Here is a 9,430-nt window from a genome sequence, read left to right as displayed (position 1 = left end):
CATTGCTGGTTGGGAACCACCACAACCACATAGCATCCTCACCACAGAGTTTTCTATGTAATCACAGATTTGCTGCTATGTTAACTGCATCTCTGCCTTTGTAGACTACATCCAGGTACTGCAGTTCCCAATGTACAGTCTGCAGCCCCTGTGGCCTTCCAGGAAAGAGGGGACCTGCCCAATGCCCTCGTAAAAGGCTCCTTGTTAGAGGAGGATATATTAAACCATACTCCTCACACCAAGACAGCAAATCCCAGGGAAAGCAAGGAACGAACCTGTTAACAGAATGAAGCCCCACCCAGAGTACCAGGGAAGGACAGGGTGATAGACCAGGATGGATGGTGGTACTCATCCATTCCAGGAACAGGCTTACTGTGTATGAAGCTAAAATAGAGACTGTCCAATAGCAGGGCCCTGGCTGGGAATGGGATACGGTTCTCTTGCACCGTTAGATTATTGCTTCAAATCTAGGGACTAAAATGGCACCACCCGATAGCTGTTGGGTGGCCTTCCATGCAATGAGCTGGTGGACCTCAGCCAACATCCCAGCGGACAGGAGGTTCGCAGCACAAAATCCGTTACCCCAGCTGGAACTCACAGGCCCTTTTGTTTGCTGCCTCAGCAGAGAGGCCCAGGCTTAAGTGCACCTCGGAGACTGGAGTCCCCTCTCCTGCAAAGCCATGGCTCCTTCAGAATGGGGCATGAAGCATGCCCTGCTGGGGGTGTAGCACACCCGCTACTGCCCAGGCTGTACGTGTTCAGGAAGGATAGAGAGGCTGCCAGGGCTTTAGGCCAGCTCCTGCCACTAACTCACTAGAACTGATCAGTCCCGAGATTGGGGAGCCAGGCCTCATTAACAGAACACAGCTGAGGGGACACGGATGTCCCGCTGTTAGCTGGGCAGAGGGGAAGGATGGCCCAGTGGTTAGGGTAGGAGCCTAAGACTTGGGACACCCTGGCTCTGCCAGACTTCCTGCGGAACCTTGGGCAAGGCACTGAGGGTTAGGGTGACCAGATGTCCCAGTTTTGTAGGGACAGTCCTGATATTCAGGGCTTTTTCTTATATTAGCACCTATTACCCCCGAGCCCCTGTTCCAAGTTTTCACACTCTCTATCTGGTCACCCTACTGAGGCCCTGACCTTCAAATGAGCTTAGGTTCCTAATACCTTTGAGGAGATAGGCCTCAGCTTCCCCATCTGTATAATGGGGATAACAGCACTGCCCTGCCTCCCAGTGTCTGTGAGGGGCTCGGACATCACAGCGCTGGGGGCCAGAGTACCTCAGAGAGATAGTTTACCTGCTCATAGCACCATCTACTGCATAACCAATGAGGTGAATCCAACGGATGGGGGGCAAAAAGAAGGCTGATTTCAGGGAGGCTACCCGGGCTCCTTCTCCTAACTCACTTTCCCCTGCCTGGCAGGCAGGCAGGCAGCAGGCAACACCGAGTGGTCAGTCTCTGAAGCATAGACGGCTCATTAGCGCACAGTGAGCATCTGAGAAGGCCCCAATTAGGTCTCCCTGACAGGGGCTCAGTGGGAGGAAAATGCGAGACAAATGACGCATCCAATTAAGGGAACGAAGAGAAAGAGCCCATCTGCCCAGTTGCCAGCGCTGCCACTGGGTTACCGCACAGCAGGCCTGAGGGCTTCACTCGCCCGTGGCCTCGAACTACATTGGATTTGGCTATGCCCGGGGCAATCACAATTCCTGATCTCAAGGCTTCAGGCTCATCCAGGGCTTGCTTCTGGCTCCCCCTCCCGCCAAGCAGGGGTGTCCCAGGGACAAGCAAAAGGAGGCAGGCAATGAAAGGGTGAGAGGTTGGGACTCCTGCTCAAAATGGCCCAGGGATTGGAGACAGACTGGTCAAAGGTGGGCTCAGGGAAGGGTGGTGCTAGGCAGAGCTAGGGGAAGTGTGTCTGGAGGGGCATGGGGGGGTTAGTATTAAGGGCCCCCCCCCCAGTGTCCCTGCCCACAAACTGTAGTTAGCAGCATCCTGGGCAACCAGCCTCCTTGAGTGGGCAGCGAGCATGTTACCCTGCTGTCACTGATGCCCTCATGATCTGCAGCCAGAGCTTTGTCAGGGATGCTGGAAAGGAGCAACCCCACGATTTTACTGTAGGGGCTGGGCTCAGGTGGAAGAACATGTGGTCCAGCTTACAGCATGGTGCAGGGAGACCACCCACGCGGGGGTCTGCTCCCAGCCTGAGATGAGCCAAGGGGCTCCACAGAGAAAGTAGATTGGCCTTGCTCACACAAGGCCAATGAATGGCCCCTGCCACTAGAATGCAACAAACTTTACTAACGCTGAGTCCAAGGTGTGACAGGCAGTGGGTGTGCAAGGGCTCTCCGTGCCCCAGGTAGGCCCATGCAGACCCAGCATCCCACAGCAGGACCTGCAGCTGCTCTTTTCTTTAACACATAGGGACAGTGCCCAGAGACCCCCGCCGCGCTCTCTCAGGCTGAGCAGTCAGGCTGCCCCTGTGAAAATGGAGTATGTGGGACCTAGAGCCTCCGCAAGCCTCGTTAGAGGACGACTGCAAATGCACATTTGCTGCAGACGGGGCCCAACGAGTAGCTACCCCACTCCTAGTGCAAAAGGAGGAAAGGTTTGGGCATCCCACTCCATCCTTCCTCTCCTGCCCAGCCAATCAAGTCTCTGCACCAGGCCCTCTCTCAGGTACTTTCTGTTCCCTGCTGTTCCCAGCCACTTGCCCAGGTTGCTCACTGCTGTACATTGACAAAGCCCAGATCAGATGACACCAGGTCCCAAACCAACAGAGAGAAAGAAGAACCCAGAGCAGCAAGGAGAGAATTTGCCACTTGGAAAAGCACAAAGCCCCTCACACCCTATGTATCAACAGCAGGAGGGCTCCTAAGGGCAGCAGCACATCAGCCCCCTCCAGTTTCTCCAGGGCTCAGGGGGGAAGCAGACAAGGCGAAGGGAAGGGACCGTGGAGAGGTTTTCAGAGGGATCCTTCTCTCGCCATCAACACGAGTGGAAAATAAAAGGGGATTGAATCCAAGCCCTGATAGTCAGCAGCTCACCTGGCCGGGTAGATGCCCCCATGAGGCAATTTTTAGCTCATTGGTTTGAGCAGTGGCCTGCTAAACCCAGGGTTGTGAGTTCAATCCTTGAGGGGGCCATTTGGGATCTGGGGCAAAAATTGGGGATTGGCCCTGCTTTGAGCAGGGGGTTGGACTAGATGACTTCCTGAGGTCCCTTCCAACCCTGATATTCTAATTTAGGAGGTTAGGACTTGCACCGAAAGCCCATGTTCTCTGGAGAAGAACTGAAAATCCAGGCTAATCAGTTGCAAGCTGCCTTGGTAAATGACACCTCTGCAGTGGCTCTTGCGGTCGGAGGGCTGTGGACGGAGCTAATAGGAAAATCATTAGGTGGCATCCCTTTGATATCGCCTTTTTTCTGCCCCCACAATAATTAACCCAGCATATGACCCATAATGCTCCAGGCCTACATTCCCACAACAGACCACTTGTCACTCGCATCGGTGGAGGAGGAGGAGATGACCGATGGGAGGAAGGCACTGCCTGGAAAAAGCTTAAAAGCTTTAGGGGGCGGGAAAAAAAGAGAAAACTAATACATCCTCCCCAATTACATTAATGACAAACCTTCACCCCTCTAATGGAAACTTGCCTCCACATAGATCAGAGCGCTTTACAAACAGCAGTGCCTCATAACCCCGTCTGCGGCTTATGTTATCCGGGGAACTTGAGGCACAGAAATGTTAAGTGACTTGCCCCACCACCACAGAGCAGGTTTGTAGCAGAGCTGGAAACGTCCCATGCCTTAGCCATGAGACCCTCCTTGTTCCTGTAGAGAGCTGAACTCCCCCCACTTGCAACTTCAGCTCTGTTTTCCCCACAGGATAAATACAAACTTCTTGATTTTCAGTCCTTTAAACCAGGGGATTTCCCCTCCCTCCCCACCCCATGTAGACCAGCTTCCAGGGAGATGCTCTGCCCATGTGGTGTGGCTTAGCCTTGGTCTGCTGGCAAAGGGATGGGTGTGTAATCCTACTGATCGTGATATTAAGTACAGCATTGCCGCTGGCAGATGACCCTCTCGGAAGGGGGTTACTCCACCAGTTGCTAAAATGGCATTGAGTGACCCTGAGATTGTGAATCACCGCTCCTGGGAGCCTGCTTGAGGGCTGAGCCTATTGGACGCCCCATTACCCTGATGGAAATCAGAACTGAAGTCGCAGCTGCTACTCAAGGGAAAAGGAGCACTGATGGAATTAGGATGTGCTTATCCAAGGTTCATTTTATAGCAGGACTTTGGAGGAGCTTTGGAGGAGCTTCCAACGCTCACAGGCATTAAAGGACCAGATTTCCAAAAGAAGTCAGGTCTTCTGAACACCCAATAGGTGTCACGCTAGGAGCTGCTGGGGGTCGAGTATGTGAATCATAGAATATCAGGGTTGGAAGGGACCTCAGGAGGTCATCTAGTCCAACCCCCTGCTCAAAAGCAGGACCCATACCCAATTAAATCATCCCAGCCAGGGCTTTGTCAAGCCTGACCTTAAAAACTTCTAAGGAAGGAGATTCCACCACCTCCCTAGGTAACGCATTCCAGAGTTTCACCACCCTCCTAGTGAAAAAGTTTTTCCTAATATCCAACCTAAACCTCCCCCACTGCAACTTGAGACCATTACTCCTTGTCCTGTCCTCTTCCACCACTGAGAATAGTCTAGAACCATCCTCTCTGGAAATACCTCTCAGGTAGTTGAAAGCAGCTATCAAATCCCCCCTCATTCTTCTCTTCTGCAGGCTAAACAATCCCAGTTCCCTCAGCCTCTCCTCATAACTCATGTGTTCCAGACCCCTAATCATTTTTGTTGCCCTTCGCTGGACTCTCTCCAATTTATCCACATCCTTCTTGTAGTGTGGGGCCCAAAACTGGACACAGTACTCCAGATGAGGCCTCACCAATGTCGAATAGAGGGGGACGATCACGTCCCTCGATCTGCTCGCTATGCCCCTACTTATACATCCCAAAATGTAATTGGCCTTCTTGGCAACAAGGGCACACTGCTGGCTCATATCCGGCTTCTCGTCCACTGTCACCCCCTAGGTCCTTTTCCGCAGAACTGCTGCCTAGCCATTCGGTCCCTAGTCTGTAGCTGTGCATTGGGTTCTTCCGTCCTAAGTGCAGGACTCTGCGCTTATCCTTATTGAACCTCATCAGATTTCTTTTGGCCCAATCCTCCAATTTGTCTAGGTCCCTCTGTATCCTATCCCTGCCCTCCAGCATATCTACCACTCCTCCCAGTTTAGTATCATCCGCAAATTTGCTGAGAGTGCAATCCACACCATCCTCCAGATCAAAGAACTGGCTTTAATTAATCAAACCTCCCACCATACTCTAGGAAATCCCTGGATGGATTGAGCTGGTACAGGGTGATCAGCAGACTCTTTCGAGCTTTGCATTGAGCAATACCTTTGAGACCTGTCAAGAGCTCTTATGGCATCTCATTACAAACCAGCACTTCTGTGGAACTCGTTCATTCATCGTTGCAGTGGATGTTTCTTTCTTTCTTCCTGACCTGGAAAAGCTGTGGTCCCAGTTCTCCCTCTCTCATGCAGGCCACAGCAAACACATCAGGGCAGCTTCCTCCTTCTGTGTTGTGAAGCAACAAAGGGTGTTTGCCTGGAAGTTTGGAGTGGAGGAACTAGTTGCTCTAATATAGTGACTGATGACTTTCCTGGGAAATCTGTTCATTAGGTTAGCTACATGGGAGATTGGCTGGTTCACCAGTCAGAAATGAGGGCACTGTCACCATGCCAGGTGTAACCAATCAGATTGGAGGGCAAAATCCTCTTTCAAATACCTTTATTTCTTTCTCACTTTAATTATATTCCCCATGGTAGGTCCAAGTCTGATGAAATATCAGCAAAATGTCAGCTGTCCCTGAGAGAGACACCGACCCAGGCATTGAGCTGAAAGAGCAAAACAGTGTCAGGTATTTCTAAAAACTCGGCTGAAAAAGCCAGCCAAGCTGTCAGGTTAAAAATCATATTTTAAAAATACAGGGCACCCAGCCAAGGTTACAAATAAGAAGTGAGATCATTTAAAAATCTAATTTCGCTTTCATGGAGCTGTTGGGTACTTTCTCTCAGACGGGACAAAAATAAGCTAGTCACTTTCACTCTCTGGTTCTCACACATTAGCTTCGAGGTCCCCTCCATCCCCACATCTCTACAAAGGCAGCATCACTACAGCCCTGGCCCCTTACATTTCTGGCAGCCCTGCAGAGAATAAAAGTGGCTTTCCATTTGTTTCAAATGCTCCACACATCTTTCCCAGAAGGCAGGTGGAATTTTAAAGATACAGGGTTTGTGTATTTTCTTCACCCAACAGGAACCGAATGTTATTCACTAGAATTCACCCTGCAGGGCAGATGGAAGCATAAAATACTGGGGCTGGATCTTGCTGGGAGCTCTACTTTCCCGCTGGCATTCTGAACCGCCACAGCCTCCCGTTGAGAGTATCTGATAGGTAACTGGAGATCCCAAGCAGCCCAGTACTGTCACATGGGTATCAGCTGAGGAGCAAGCCCCCAAGCCTGCAAGTGGCTTCAAAGGGACAGACCCCTGCATTTCAGTCAGTGCAGAGGCAGGTGTAGGATCAGAGCCCAGGTCTAAATGCAGAAGGACCTATCAGTGTAGCAGAGTGTTATTCTTACTGCGTTTGACAGAAGACTGGGCTATCGTGGGATCTGTTCTTCCGGACAGGTAGAGGAAAGGGAAGAGGAACAGGTTTCAAGTAGACAGAAGACAAAGAAAAAACCAGCATCCACTGTCGCTCTGCCCTGTCCCAGAAATGCCTGATGTTATCTGGTCTGCTTTGAGCCACGGCAGAGGTGCCAATAGATATGAGCTGGTAGGAGGCGCAGCTCAGAGATACAGCAGCCTGTTAGTGCAACACAAGGCTGCGTTCCTTGCTGCCATCTCTGGCTCCATGCTCAGCTCCATGGCGAGCTCCAAGCACCAGTGAAAGGGGAAGTGCAGAATACGAAGCAACACAGTAAAGCACCGAAGAAGGGAGCTCCCTCCACTTTGTCTCTCCAGCTGAGGCAAACAATCTTGGCACCTCGCAGCTGCAGGAGGCAAATGGGAGTTCTTGTTAACAGCATGACCACCAGCCTGCTGTGATCCTGAAGCGAAGTAGAGCGGCCTGATGTGACCATGGCATGATGCTATCCCCACACCTGGGAGGCATGACTGGGGCAAGCTGGGTGTTAGCAGAGGCCGCTGGCATAGGCTGGCACAGAGCGGGCGAGTCCAACTGAGTGGCTTTCACATCACTTATTGCATAGCACAAATCCACCTCTCCACTTCCATTTCCCTCCTGTGGCATTTCATCAAGAGAAGCTAGAGCCCCACCCCCTTCCCCCCCGGCATCGAAAGCCCTTCATTCTGTCAGTCAACATCCATTATCACGTTCAGTTGCTTGTCCAAACTCCTACACAACTCAACTCCAGGCTGCAGTGTCCATTGCAGTCACTGGGCGTTCCCACCCGCCTTCCTCTGCTCCTCCTGTATCCTTCCCCTGCTGTCTGTGGCCACACTGTCCCGTTGCTCCTGGAATGACTTCCAAGCCTTCCCTCCAAGCTCAATTACCAAGCTGCTGCAGAGCTGTGCATCTCCCCCAGGCACCGGATTTAGTTGATCAAGGTTTGTCTCAGACCAAGCCCTCAGAGCAGGGATTATGTCTCTCTCTGTACAGCACATGGTCCACACTCAAACATAAGTGACTAGGGCAAAGTAGTTTGCTTTCCTCTGAGCTCCACCCCCATCTCTCTGACCGTAGTGCACAGAAGTAAGAATTCATTCTTTACTCAAGGCAAGGTGCAGCTTTCCCTTGTTTCTCTACTAAACAAAGGCACTGCACACAGCCGTGAAAATAAGGCCTGAGCATCCAACAGGGTTTTCAGATTTTTGCATGGAGCTCGTAAAAATGTAAAAACTTGATGGTGAGGAAGCTTCAGCAGACTGAGGCTGCTCCCCTTCAGCATAGCACAGCGGGTAAGACAGGCAAAGAACACGAACTAGGCCAATTCACATTGATTTCACCCACATGATCCCTGCATGCCATTGTTTCCTGAAGACCTAAGCCTCTTTCAAGACAGTCAACTTCAACCTGCCTCCTCACAAAAAGGCAGGTGTCACAAGTGAGCTCGCAGTAGAACAGGTAAGGATGGAGGCTCAGGAGATTGAGAATGTGGCTGTGGAGCCCTTTCCCCTCTAGGGCACCATTCACAGCCAGTCTTCTTGGGGGTGGGGGTTTGCACAATGACCGACAACAGTTTGCAGTGGCCATGCCGTACTTTACCTGGAACTCAGTCTGGGGACCCACATCACAAAAACCTGACTTGGCCCCCCCAGAGGCCAAGGGGCAAGCGTGCCTGGAGCTCACACGCTCCTCCCCGCTTGGCAGAGAAGAGGCACCTTTAGCTAGGCAGTGCGGAAAAGCTAACAGAGCTGCTGCCTGTTCAAAGACTACAGAGACGACTTCATGCTCTAGGCTTGTCAATACAGCATCTGTCACCAGCACTTGGGCTTTTTAGTTGGTTTGCGGGCTTGGGGAGGGGGGCACAGAAGAGGAAAACAGTCAGGAATCAAGGGAGCTAATCCAGCTCATATGTCAGGTTAAAGGTATTTTAGATAGTCCACCTGTCTCCACTACTTGTGGCAGCTGTGTCTGTGCACAGGTGAGAAGAGTCATTTATTTCTGCAGACTTATACCAAACCTAGAACATGCTCTAGGGTAAAGAATGGGAAAGTGCAGAGAGCAAAGAATTCAAGCTACCACTGAGAGGAGGGTGGGTGTGCGCAAAGCATGGGACACACCTATGTAAGGCCAGCTGAAGCTGTTGGTGGTTGAATTATAGCAAGGTCCTGCCCCCATGTTCCCTGAGAAAAGTCTCAGAAATGCTGTTCTTTTGGCTCCCACAGCAGACATGAGCTTCTGCTTAAACAGCTGGCCTTTCCCAGCACAGAAGTTGCTTCTCACTGCAGAGTGGGTGGATAAGCTGAAAGGAAGGTGGGCCAGGCTGTGAAACAGTGCTCAGACAAGCTGACAGGTACTCCTGGGGAGGGACACACTTTGTGAAGACCATGATAGCAAAGTAGGACAGCTTCAATCCTCCTGGTCCTGTGGGTAAGGGGTTAAGACTCAGGAGACCTTGGTGCAGGTCCTGGCTCTGACACAGACCACTTACATGACCTTGGGCAAATCACATTTTTTGTGCCTCAGCTCCTATTGGCCTGCCAAGTGTGCGTGAAGATGGAGTCAGGTGTCAGCGAGGTACTCCGATGACCCAGCCATGAAGGCCGTGTCAGTGTCCAGCTAGCCTAGTCCAGTGCTTGCCCACAGCTGCTCCAAAGCCAAGACTCGACTCC

This window comes from Caretta caretta, chromosome 9, assembly GCF_965140235.1.
Source record: "Caretta caretta isolate rCarCar2 chromosome 9, rCarCar1.hap1, whole genome shotgun sequence".
Lineage (NCBI taxonomy): Eukaryota > Metazoa > Chordata > Testudines > Cheloniidae > Caretta > Caretta caretta.
Note: the sequence above shows the minus strand (reverse complement) of the source record.